The sequence below is a fragment of the Bombina bombina genome, chromosome 3 (genome assembly GCF_027579735.1).
Source record: "Bombina bombina isolate aBomBom1 chromosome 3, aBomBom1.pri, whole genome shotgun sequence".
NCBI lineage: Eukaryota > Metazoa > Chordata > Amphibia > Anura > Bombinatoridae > Bombina > Bombina bombina.
In genome coordinates this window covers 1,122,498,191-1,122,511,286 of record NC_069501.1, presented here as the reverse complement: position 1 = coordinate 1,122,511,286, position 13,096 = coordinate 1,122,498,191, and positions in this window count along the sequence as shown.

Genomic DNA, 13,096 nt, shown 5'->3' with positions numbered 1-13,096 from the left:
TGGGGAAAAGTTATTTACTAGTTGCTCTCAGTCTGCACTCTATTTTCACCTGTGTACTTCTGTCATTAGTCCACACTCGGTTCTGATTTTAGGCTTAGCTGTATGTGACAATGTTATTTCATTGGTGACAGTTATAAGCTTCCATATTAACTTTCCTGTAACCTCACATTAACTGCTTGGTAACATAATTGGGGCACACCTACCACACTGGTACATAATGTGTTCTCCATATGTTCCTAAGCCACAACTCAAATATTAAATCTCAGCAGCTGTGGTCTAATCGAAGTTCTCTTCTTGTTCTCTAGATATCTTTGTTTCCAAACATAGTGTGACACTATTCTATTAATATTGTATTATAACGGTTATAAAAATTTCTAAAAATCTATTTCATAAAGTCTAACAATAAAAATGATACATATAAATTAGATTAAATGATTTTTAATACAATATGTTTAAAATCAATTCATAAAAAATGAATAATACAATTATTAATAATATGATGCCGACATCTAAGTTAAAAAATATAATACAACTTTAAAAATTAGCTTGATAGAAGATTTAATCAATATCTTATGCTCAAAACTAGTAATGGTAATGTTTAACCTAAAAGTAGCAAGATTTTCAACAGGAAATGTTTAACCTAAAAACAGCAAGATTTTCAACATGAAATATAGCAGATAAGTGTAATCAATTAAAAGTACCTTTTCAAAAATAAATTTCGGAATGGATCGGGACTCTCAGATGTGATATTGAGTGAAGATTTGAAATAAAGTTCGTTGTGGAGGGTTAGTCAAAGATTTTTTTGTAGCCAATTGTTACCGTCTCTGATTCCAATTATAGATGTTTTGTTGAGAATAATGTAGCAGTCTCAAATCCGGATATTTTGTGAAATATTGTATCAAGTTTAACAGAGCTGATAGAAACTCTTTTCCTGTGTATTCGGTTCCTATGAACTCCGGCTAGGTATTACTGCTTCAGATGGTTTTTGTATGATGTTATTAGCTGTCCTTAAATTGAATATATCAGTTCACAGCAGAAATAAGTATAAGTATAGAGCGGAGTTGGGAGGCAAGGCAAGTAGATCATGGGTCAGGAATTATACTTATGGATACTACTCAAATATTGTGAGAATAGTTCGAAGTACCTGACCTACTACACATCTGATCCAACTATTTTTATTATAGCGATGAATGAACAAAGTACCTTAGTAAGTTATTATATCCAAATTAGCACTACAGATAGGAAATCTGTTCCTGAGCATTCAGTTCCGATGAATCGCGGCTAGGTTTCACTGATTTTGATGAGTTCCGGTGCAAGGGTCAGTACAGAATGTCCAGTTGTACGGTATTGTTAGCTGTCTTTAATTTAGGTATATTTGGTTCACAGCATAAGAGAATGTAGAGCAAAGTTGGCAGGCAAGTAGATCATGGGTCAGGAATTATACTTTTGGAAACTACTCAATGTTTTGAGAGTATTTCGAAGTACCTGACCTACTACACATCTGATCAACAGTTTTTTTAGAAGTATAGCAATGAGTGAGCAAAGTTCTACGCGTTTCAGCCGCCTGGGCCTTTATCAAGATCTTCCTAACCCATGATCTATTTGCCTCCCAACTTTGCTCTACATTCTCTTATGCTGTGAACCAAATATACCTAAACTAAATGTTGGTTGTGCAAAGCTGGGGAATGGGTAGTAAAGATGTTATCTATCTTTTTTTAAACAATCTGTAGAAAGTAGAAAAGAACAGAAGCGCCACATGGCCTAGCACTGTATATTTTCGTGTGATATTATGCATTAAATGTTTCACCCACATTTGGTGGTGCACCCCTCTTGGTGCAAGTGGAGCAAGCTGGAATCAAACAGTCACCCAGCAGACTGGCCTCCGATGCAGCTCGAACCACAATGGATCAGGAAACAATGTCTCAGGAAATTGTACACCATATGATAAGGTGTAAATGATAAAGGTGGTATAACAGCAGGTGGTAAGTACAAAAGGTACTTTATTAAAATGCAATAAAAACAGCAGCGCATTTCTCAGCCAACTAGTGGCTGTTTCATCAGGCTTAATATTAATTATTATAGATTCAATATTTCATTGTTTATTGTATATTCACCCCCTATATATAATCTTTTATTACACAATAACAGTTTTGGTGTAGACTGTCCCTTTAACAGGAACATAATGAACAATGTTGCTGAACTATTTCAGATAAAAGAGCTCAAGAACCTTTTGACTTCACAGAAAAAAAGGTATAGCTGAGTTTGGACAATTTAGAGACTCCAGAGACAGAGGTAAATTTAAAATAAACAAATCAAGGCTCTCTCACCTTATGGAAAAAAAATATTTTAGAAATAAGAATCATAAAGCAAATGTCAGGATTCTAAACCTACTGTACCCTTCACAGCAGGTGTGATCTAGATAGAAAGCAAACAAGACTGCAGAGTATTAGAACCTTGGCCATTTGCAGTCTTCTTAGAAAAAAAAACAAATAAACACTGAGATAAAATATGCATTCTGATTAACAGATTAAAATAAAAAAGAAATAAATGAGGAAGCTTTGGGAATTGACAAATGCATCATTAGTGCTCTGAGACAGGATGTTTTCTGTTCCCAAGTCTACATCAATCACTTCTATGATACAATTACTTAGATAAATTGTAAGAATAATAGCAATGAAAAGAGATCTGTTTTCAGCCTTCAGTGGTAGAAATAACCTGATGTAGACTAATGCATATCACTTTATAAAGTAAAACATCAGACAAGGGTAGAAGGGAATATCTGTAATGCTCTACAAGCCCACATAAACCGCTGGATACAGAATTTTACTTTTGGTTGTCAGTAAAACACACAGATCAGTATTTTACACCTGTTCTTGGTTGTCAGTAACATACACAGATCAGTACACACTAACACACATGCATGTACATACACAAACACACACACCTAGACACATATAATATTGTTTAAGAAAACAAAGCACATAAATTGGGAATTTAAAGTGAATGTCAATTTTTAATGTTTGGATGATATAGTTATGTATAGAATCATCCTATAAAGCATACCGCCACAATCATTTTTTAATAAAAGTTATTATTTCTTTATAATTTTATATCATAAATATCGTTAAAGTACTTTACCCGCTCCTCCCACTCACTGTTTCCTAATTCTCCTCGAAAATACGTAAACAGCGGTCCCACCCGCTGTTTACGTATCGGCATTGCGCGCTCCCGTTTAGATTAGCCATTGCGCATGCGCAAATATATATTTTAATTTGATGCTAAATACATCCAAATTATAAACGCTCATATAAATAAAACTCATTATATAGCACAGTATGTTTTTAAAATATTTATTACATTTATACATATAGAAGATAGTTGTGTAAGTAATATCATTTATATTTTCGATTCAAAATAGGGGCATAGTTGGTTAGATAGAGAAGAGAAAGTACTTGTATACGGAGCCCTTTCATATCAACTTACCCAGCGATAATAATGTTAGGAAATGACAAGACTCCGTATACATTTCTATTGCGACGCCGTATACATTTCTATTGCGCATGCGCAAAATGTGCACAAGCTTAGAATAGAAGAGGTTTGCAGCGCAATCAAACGCATGCGCAAGAAGGAGTTATTACGTCATGGTAAGGGGGTGGGTCCCCCTGTGGTTAGAGCCGTTATAGGTTAGAAACAACAGGAACGGAGCGCGAATGCCGGGAGGAGGATGATTACAGCGAAAAAGAATATAAAGTACTGAAAATAAAGGTAAAGAAGTAAAATGTGAGGAATTGATGAATGAAAGTCAAGTTTTTTATAGACAAATGTTACACAGATGTTTAGACCGGAGGCTGACTTTACAATCACTTTAAGTCCTAAACAATATGCAGATTAATCAAGAACATAGCAGGTCTGCCTTCTATTCCACTTTATAGGGACATTGTACTATGCTTTACCTGTGAGTGTATTTAGTTGTTGGAAAATAACTGGTTTACCTTTATTTTGTTAACTGAAATAGCTGCATTTGCCTTTAGAAACCACCACCTACACTGAAAATATGAATAACAAATGTACTTTTGTAGAAAAGTTATGTAAACACGAGACAATAGCACTGATTAATATCCCAGTGTGGTGTAAAAGAGAGACAAATATTTTTATATTTAAATAGCTGGTTGTGCCAAGCAATAAAGAGCATTTCAATATCTAACACTCAGCCAGATTAAGAGTTTTGCGTTATGGCTGCTCGATAATATCGTGTACGTTATTTCCATTGCTTATCTTTTATAACATAGGTATTACGAGTCTGAAAACAACCTCGTAACGCGTTGCGGTAACACGAGTACCGTGTTTATTTAATAAGCATAATCACGACGCGTTAAAGATTCTCCCATAGAGATCAATGCTAAATTAACTAATCACAGAATTTTCATCTAACACTCGATCTCGCGAGAAATACACACTGCTCTATCATATTACGTATACAAAATAATGCATAACAAAAATGAAGCTCAAATGTACAAACAACAATCGCTCACGCAACAAAGCACACATTCAACATTCACAATCGTAAGCAACAAATAATGCACAACATTTACACTAAACGAGGAATCGATAAATACGCTGAGATCTTGCAACACGGAACAAAACAACATGAAAAAAGAATTGCACACTGATACACAAACAAAACATTCGCATTGCAGATTATGGAACATTGATATAAATAAACATTTACAGCACTTATACAAATACGAGACCATCACAAACCAGAATTTACATTTACAGATACTACTTTTGGTCAATGCTATGCAAAACAATCACTATGACATAATCGCATTATACACATTACACAAATACAAACCCAATATGAGCATGCGCAAATTCAAACAACTAATACACATTGCACACATACTAATTACTAAGAAAGCACACCTGAATCTCATTTACTTTGCAAACCGGTACATCATTAAACATTTACATAGGGTATATAAGCACGCTCGAAGCATGGCTTCTTTGACTGTATTGCTTTTTCCAGTTAGGTGCAGGTCTAGGCGTTGGAGGGTTAGTGAGAGTTAGTTAGTGTGAGAATTAGTTAGTGTGAGTTAGTTAGTGTGAGTTAGTTATTGTAAGTTAGTTAGTTTGAGTTAGTTAGTGTGAGAGTTAGTGTGAAAGAGTGAGTTAGTGTGAGAGAGTGAGTTAGTGTAAGTGTGTGTGCGAGAGTTTTGTTCCTACATTCATTATATAAACACATTTACACGCAAACACATTCAATACATACATACACTTATCACTAACACTACATACACTCCATACCCCATTCCCTCTCATCCTACACTCCATACCCCATTCCCTTTCATCCCATAGGTTTTTGTTTTATTTTTAAAAAATATTGTTCACATATCCTCATTTTCGACTTTTTCCACATATACGTTTGTCTGTTTAATACCTCTTTTATTTATATCCCATTCACACTTTCAGCACTTTTTACTTTTTGTTCATTATTTTGACCCCCTTTCATTTGGGCACCTTCAATTTTGTTTGAGTATGTTGGGAGGGGAGGATAGGGGGCAGATTAGCCCACAGCTATTAGAGCTCATTAGGCAGGAGGCTAGGGCTGAGTTCAGGGATGAGCTTGTAGAGGAGGTTAGGCAGGAGTTTAGGCAGGAGAGAGGGAGGGGGAGAGGAAGGGAGAGAGGAACGGGACAGGAAGGGGGAGAGGAAGGGGTGGGTGGACCCAGCCACATTGTTAAAGATGAACAAGTGGCTGGGCCCAGTGGTGTGCAGCGTAGACAGGGAGCTTCACAGTCTGGGGAACAGAGTCTCACATCTCATGGGAAGCCCAGGCAGAGGGAGGAGAGATATACCATGGATGAGAAAGAGGCCCTTATAGAGGCTTATATGGAGAGGGCTAGGAGGCTGCAGGCACCGAGGGCCACCCCTTCGGATAGGAGGAAGTGGTGGAACGAAATCAGGGATGGCGTAAATGCAGTGGGGGTCTATAACAGGGAAGTGAAGTCGATTCAGCACCGTTACCGGGACTGCAGAGCTGAACTGAAAAGAAAGCTCACAAGGGAGAGGGAATACCTAGCCGGGACCGGTGGCGGTCCGGAAATAATTTTTGAGTATTCCCGCTGGGAAATGCTGCGTCCCAACATCTCCGAGGTGGCCATAGTCGGTATTAGAGGAGTTGATATCAGGAACCTGCGCCTCTCATCTGCCGGTAAGCTCATTTACATCCACCTCATAACCCATTCACACGCAAAATGTATTTAAGGATATGACTAACGCAATTAAGCTTTTTTATACATTATTACATAAACGCATTCACAATTACCTTGCGAAAGTTGCATTTCAAGAAAAGCCATCAAATTAGTATCTAGTCTACAGATTAGGTATGCATTTAAACAGATTTAAGACAAACACAAAAACACATTCAGATTGACGATATAGATATCAGAAAGACGGGTTTGAAAATGCGGAAATCGTATGGATTGCTTTTGCTTACAATTGAATTACGAAGGCAGCCTCATTAATACACTTTCAAATAGAACATTTACATCTTTATTTGGAAGTGTACTAATATCTCAATTTCTTTATTTTTCAAATATAGAGTCTGAGGCCGGGGAGGAGGAAGCACAGCACCCATAGGCTTCTCCTTCACCCAGGCATGAGAGGGGTGAGATGACTCACCACCTAGGGGAGACCTGGAAGATATCCCTGCACTATCCCCCCCCTGAAGAAGCCCCCGCTGCAGAAGAGATCCCTGCTGCAGCCCCTCGTGCACCAGCAGCCTGCCGTGCACCAGCAGCCCGCCTTGCATCAGCTCCTCAGGAGAACATCCCCCCAGAGGTGCAGATATTGAATAAATTCCTCAAGGAGATGCGTGCCTCCCGGAGGGAACAGGTGGAGTACAGAGTGTACCTGACAGGAGTACTGAATGATATTCGCGAAGGACAAAGAAATATTTTGAATACTCTTAAGAATATGCTGCAGGTCCTCCGGGATGTGCCAAACGCACCATCTGCTCCTGGACCATCTGCTCCTGGGCCTCCTCCATCTTCTCCTCTGCCTCAATCTCATCCTCATCCTGGTGATCCCTTAACCACTCACAGTACTCCTCCTCCCCCTCTTCCCCAAACATCTCCTATGAGAACTCGTCGGAGGAGGCAGTTGCCCCCCGAGAGCCTCAGTCTCGCAGGAAGAGGGGAAGGAAGAGAAAATAATTTTGTATATATTTTTATTTATTTAATGTGTAAAGGATAGGTATGTGATGATGTGGTCTTCTTATACTTGTGGAGCACACTCTGTATTTAATAGGCTTCTATGGGACCGGGTCCATGGAGGCATATTGTTTGCAGAGTGTGCTTTACAAGTGTGTGAAGACCACATCATCACATGTTGTCCTTGTTGATTACATTGATTGGTTTTTGCAATGTGATGACCAAACTGTTCTCCTAATCTCAAACAAAATGACCATTACAATTATACATGATGGCATATCACTGTTTTGATGCCAACAATACAGCTTAAAGGGACAGTCATAACATGAATTATTGTTGGTTACAAAGAAAACCCTTTCATACGCATTATCAAGTTTTGAATAACAAGACTGTTATAGAAATACACGTTTTACTTATGTGATTACCTTAAAATTTCTGATCTTTTGACAGACCTGCATTTCAGCCAATCATTGATCACTTCAGGGTAACTATACTGCATGAGCTCAATGTTTTCTATATGAAACACATTAACTAATGTCCTCTAGTGGTCAAAATGCATTCAGATTTGATGCACTCTTTAAGGTCTAAGAAATGAGCAAATGAACCTCCTAGGTTTAGCTTTCATCTAAGAACACCAAGAGAACAAAGATAAATTGAGGATAAAAGTTTAAGAGAAATTTGAAGAAAATTGCATTTTTTTCATATTTAAATCATTAATGTTTTGCTTAACTTGACTGTCCCTTTAAACAAGAACATATGCTAACATATACTAATCCTTAGGGCTTGTTGGTATATCAACACGTACTTGTTAAAACAAGAAAATATTTGCATAGGATACTAAGCCTGTATGACATATTTCTCTCGACATGTTAAATAAAGTCTATTTTTTTAAAGCTACATTATAGTGTTTGAATTTTTTAAGAAAGACATTTTATTTAGAAGGTGTATAAAAGCAGAACATTCGCTTACATGATTTTGAGAGAGTCTAACATTTTAAACAACATTCACACTCACATTCTTTGACTCGTTATATTGTTATCCTTTGCAGGAAGGTTTATCTAGGACTGCTCTGCTGATTGGTGGCTGCATATACCTACCGATTGTCATTGACTCACCCATGTGTTTACTTAAAATATAGTAGTGTATTGATGCTCATTCAACATATTATACCAAGAGACTTAAGCATATTTGATAATAGAAGATAATTCCACACTGGGTTAAAAATGTATGTGAAATAAAAAATAAAAAAAATCTGGTTTCATGTCCTTTAAGAGTTACATTAGAAATATATGCTCACAATACTATATTTGGAGATCAACAATGTGGAAGCCATACATGACATGATACTGAGCATTTACATTAAGAAAAAATATAAGGAGATAACATCTAGAATAAGTAGACATCTCATATATTTATCATATGGTAAAGGTCAATGCATATTGATTATTTTATTCAAATACAAAAGCGCATCTTTAGGAATTATATAAATTCAATACAACATATTAATTATTTTGTAAATTGAAAATATTGTTGACAAACATATTAAACAAGATGGAATATATTCATGGATTTGCACTTGCCTCAAAATTTATTCTGCATGAATATTTGAGAATAGAAGATAATTCCACACTGGGTTAAAAATGTATGTGAAATAAAAAATAAAAAAAATCTGGTTTCATGTCCTTTAAGAGTTACATTAGAAATATATGCTCACAATACTATATTTGGAGATCAACAATGTGGAAGCCATACATGACATGATACTGAGCATTTACATTAAGAAAAAATATAAGGAGATAACATCTAGAATAAGTAGACATCTCATATATTTATCATATGGTAAAGGTCAATGCATATTGATTATTTTATTCAAATACAAAAGCGCATCTTTAGGAATTATATAAATTCAATACAACATATTAATTATTTTGTAAATTTGTTGACAAACATATTAAACAAGATGGAATATATTCATGGATTTGCACTTGCCTCAAAATTTATTCTGCATGAAAAACATATTGCCTTCATTTCAACGAGACAGCCATCAAAAGATATTTTTGTGTTCTTTATCAGCTATGGTTCAGCAATGTACATGATTGACACAATGCATAATCCAAGAAAGTCATGGTTTTAAACATGTGTTCACATTCATAAACGTGGGTTACGTGGAAATTCAAATATTGCAGGAGAATGTAATCCAATCAGACAGATTTAACACCTTGGCATGTGGCATGTGACGTCTTAAGCAACATGGCGCATCTGAGATCGCGTAAAAATGTCATCCTATCAAAGGACGCATTTTACAGCTTTGCATGTGACGTCTTAAGCAACATGGCGCATCCGAGATCGCGTAAAAACGTCATCCTATCAAAGGACGCATTTTACAGCTTTGCATGTGATGTCAAGCAACATGGCGCATCCGAGATCACGTAAAAACGTCATCCAATCAAAGGACGCATTTTACAGCTTTGCATGTCAATAAGAAACGTATTTATATTTTAAAAACTAGTATGTGCTATATTGTTATCTATGAAGTTTGTTTGTTTCATGCAATGCAAAGCTTCACATAATGTCACGCTAGATAACGTAATACTGTGATATATGAAATATAATACATTGTTGGTAATAAGTATATATTTCATTAGAATAGGAGTATTCAGAGCTATTTAGGAAGCAGCAGGGTTTAAATGGACATGAAACCCACATTTTATGTTACACGATTATGTAAGAGATTGCAATTTTAACTACCTTTAAAATTTACTGATATTATTTAAATTTGCTTCTTTCTCTTGTTATCTTTTGATGAAATGTGTTTCAAGGTAATCTCAAGAGCAGAAAATAACCTATGTTCTAACTGCTGATTGGTGGCTGCATATATATACCGATTGTCATTGGTTCACCTATGTGTTCAGTTAGAAAGCAGTAGTGCACTGCTGCTCCTTAATAAAATGATACCAAGAGACTGAATCAAATTTGAGAATTGAAGTAAATTTTAAATTTGTTTAAAATAGAATGTTATACCTAAATGAGAAAATACATTATTGGGTTTCATGTCCCTTTAACTGAGAAAGAATGCTACAAGATACATTATGAAAATGTGGATTGGTTATACATTATATGTTACCTATAGCTCTGGTGACCATCTTTCTGCTTTAAAAAAGGGACACATGAGAAATACATATGTCAGGGATGTTTTCAGAGCTGTTGAAATATTTTTTGGAATAAGAATAATGACAGATGTATTTATCATATGTGTCACTTATTCAAGCGGAAATATGGTCAGCCTACCTATAGCAATATATCGTTGGATAATTAAAGATAATCAATAATAATACAAAGATATTAATCATCTAAAATATGTGCATTACACACAGGGATTTCTTTTGTTATACTACTACAATAAGCTGTAAGTGAAATTGGAATACATGTGCTGTCAACATTCAACTAATAGTCTGTTTTAAACATATTATATGTGTATGTTGATGTCAAAAGAAAAGAAATACATTAGAAAGGCATATCCATAAATTAATAATTGTGGTAAGCATCACTTAAAGGGACATGAAATACAAATAATTAATTTTAGGATTCACAGAGAGGATACTATTTCCATCAACTTCATAATTTACATCGATTATCTCATTAGTTTAATCATCTTGGGATCATTTGTTAAAGGTGCATCAATTCACTAATGGTTTCAAAATGAACACATGGATGAGCCAATAACAACCAATATATACTGTATATGCAACCAACAATCAACATCTGGAGCTTAGGTTCTCTGCTACTCATGATCTTGCAAAGATAAACCTTTCAGCAAAGTATATCAAGAAAATGAAGCAAATTAAATAATAGATGTAAATATGAAAGTTTGTTAAAATTGTATTATATATCTGAATCATGAAAGACCATTTTTTGGTTTCATGTCCCTTTAAGGATTAACCACATACAATATATTTTGTAATAAATGACATGAATAAATAAAGATGAAAAATAACATATTAATTACTTTATTTTTATTATGATGAATATGATATAGGAATGTCATAAAACATAAAGAAATAAGATAACTTTAAAACAAGTCAGAATGATAAATCAGTCCCATTGGAGCCATCTGACAAAGTGACATAGTGCATCACAGTCCTTGGAGGGAGTTGACAAAGCAGAACAAAGGCCAACACAGCCCCATTGGAGCAATCTGACAAGGTGACATAGTGCATCACAGTCCTTGGAGGGAGTTGACAAAGCAGAACAAAGGTCAACACAGCCCCATTGGAGCCATCTGACAAGGTGATATAGTACATCACAGTCCTTGGAGGGAGTTGACAAGGCAGAACAAAGGCCAACACAGCCCCATTGGAGCCATCTGACAAGGTGACATAGTGCATCATAGTCCTTGGAGGGAGTTGACAAGGCAGAACAAAGGTCAACACAGCCCCATTGGAGCCATCTGACAAGGTGACATAGTGCATCATAGTCCGTGGAGGGAATTGACAAGGGAGCCATTTCAAAATGGCGTCCCTTGCATTACTATTGGCTGATTTGATTTTGGAAATTCAAATCAGCCAATAGGATAAGAGCTACTGAAATCCTATTGGCTGTTCAAAACAGCCAATAGGATGAGAGCTTCTGAAATTCTATTGGCTGTTCAAATCAGGCTTTTCATAAAAGAGCTAAATGCCCTTTTCAGGGCAATGCAAAAGAGCTAAATGCCCTTTTAAGGGCAATGCCCATACAAATGCCCTTTTCAGGGCAATGGTTAGCTTAGTTTTTTTTTAGTTAGTGGGTCTTTGTATTTTTTTTCTGGTAAAAGAGCTGTTTAACTTAGGGCAATGCCCTACAAAATGCCCTTTTAAGGGCTATTGGTAGTTTATTCTAGATTAGCTTTTTTGTTTTGGGATTTTTTTTATTTTTTATTTTTTTTTTAGTTTTCAAAAGAACTTTATTGACCATCGTACTGGGTATACAAATAACAGTAGAAAGTATACCGAGCATAAAAATCACCCATGTAACATTAATGGTCTGGAGACCCAGATAGGTGGTTTAACAAAACAAGGTAATCATAAGTACTAATCAGGTCATTATAAAATAGAATAACAACTAAACTTCTCTGTATTGTAATATGAAGACTTATAAGTAAAATTAAAGTGCAAAGAGGACTTGTAGTTCCTCAGCTTATCATATTCGCTGATTTAAAGGAGGGGGGAGGGAGGGGGAGGAAAAAAGGGGGGGAAGGGGGACAAGAAGTGGTACTATAACGTACATTAGTCTGTAGTGTTACTGCCACACTCTACATCTCTAAACCCAACTAGGGGTCAGAAGTCGATATATTAGGTTTCCACTCAGTATCATGACACTCCTTCCAATCTACCCAGACGAGTTCAAACAAGTCTGAGTTGTTAAGTTTATACAAACTATCCTTACCAATGTTATAAATATACGCCATGGTGTTGCAGACTGCGGACCAACTTGGAGGGGACTCCTTTTTTCATGCACATGCTATAGCGTTTTTAATAGTCGTAAATACAAATGTATGAGAGATGTTTGGGTATGGACCCCTATATGTAGTAAAGCTATGGACGGTGATTTAGGGAGGGGTATGCCCAAATTGGAGAGGACTGTAAAACATTGCTGCCACAAGGGCTGAATTACAGGGCACTCCCACCAGATATGCAACACGTGGCCACTTTTTGTCCGAGAGCAAAAAAGTTGAAGTTAGTAGATGGGTGCGGAGTAGTGTCGGTAGGCCACAGAGGCCGCGTGGTGTGTCCTTGTTTCAGTGCCGGCTAGCACCTGTTGGTCACGGTGGGGAAGATACCCCTCGTCCAGGTCTCCAATCACAAGTGGCGTCTAAGCCTCCGGAGAGCGGGATCCTCCGCAGAGTC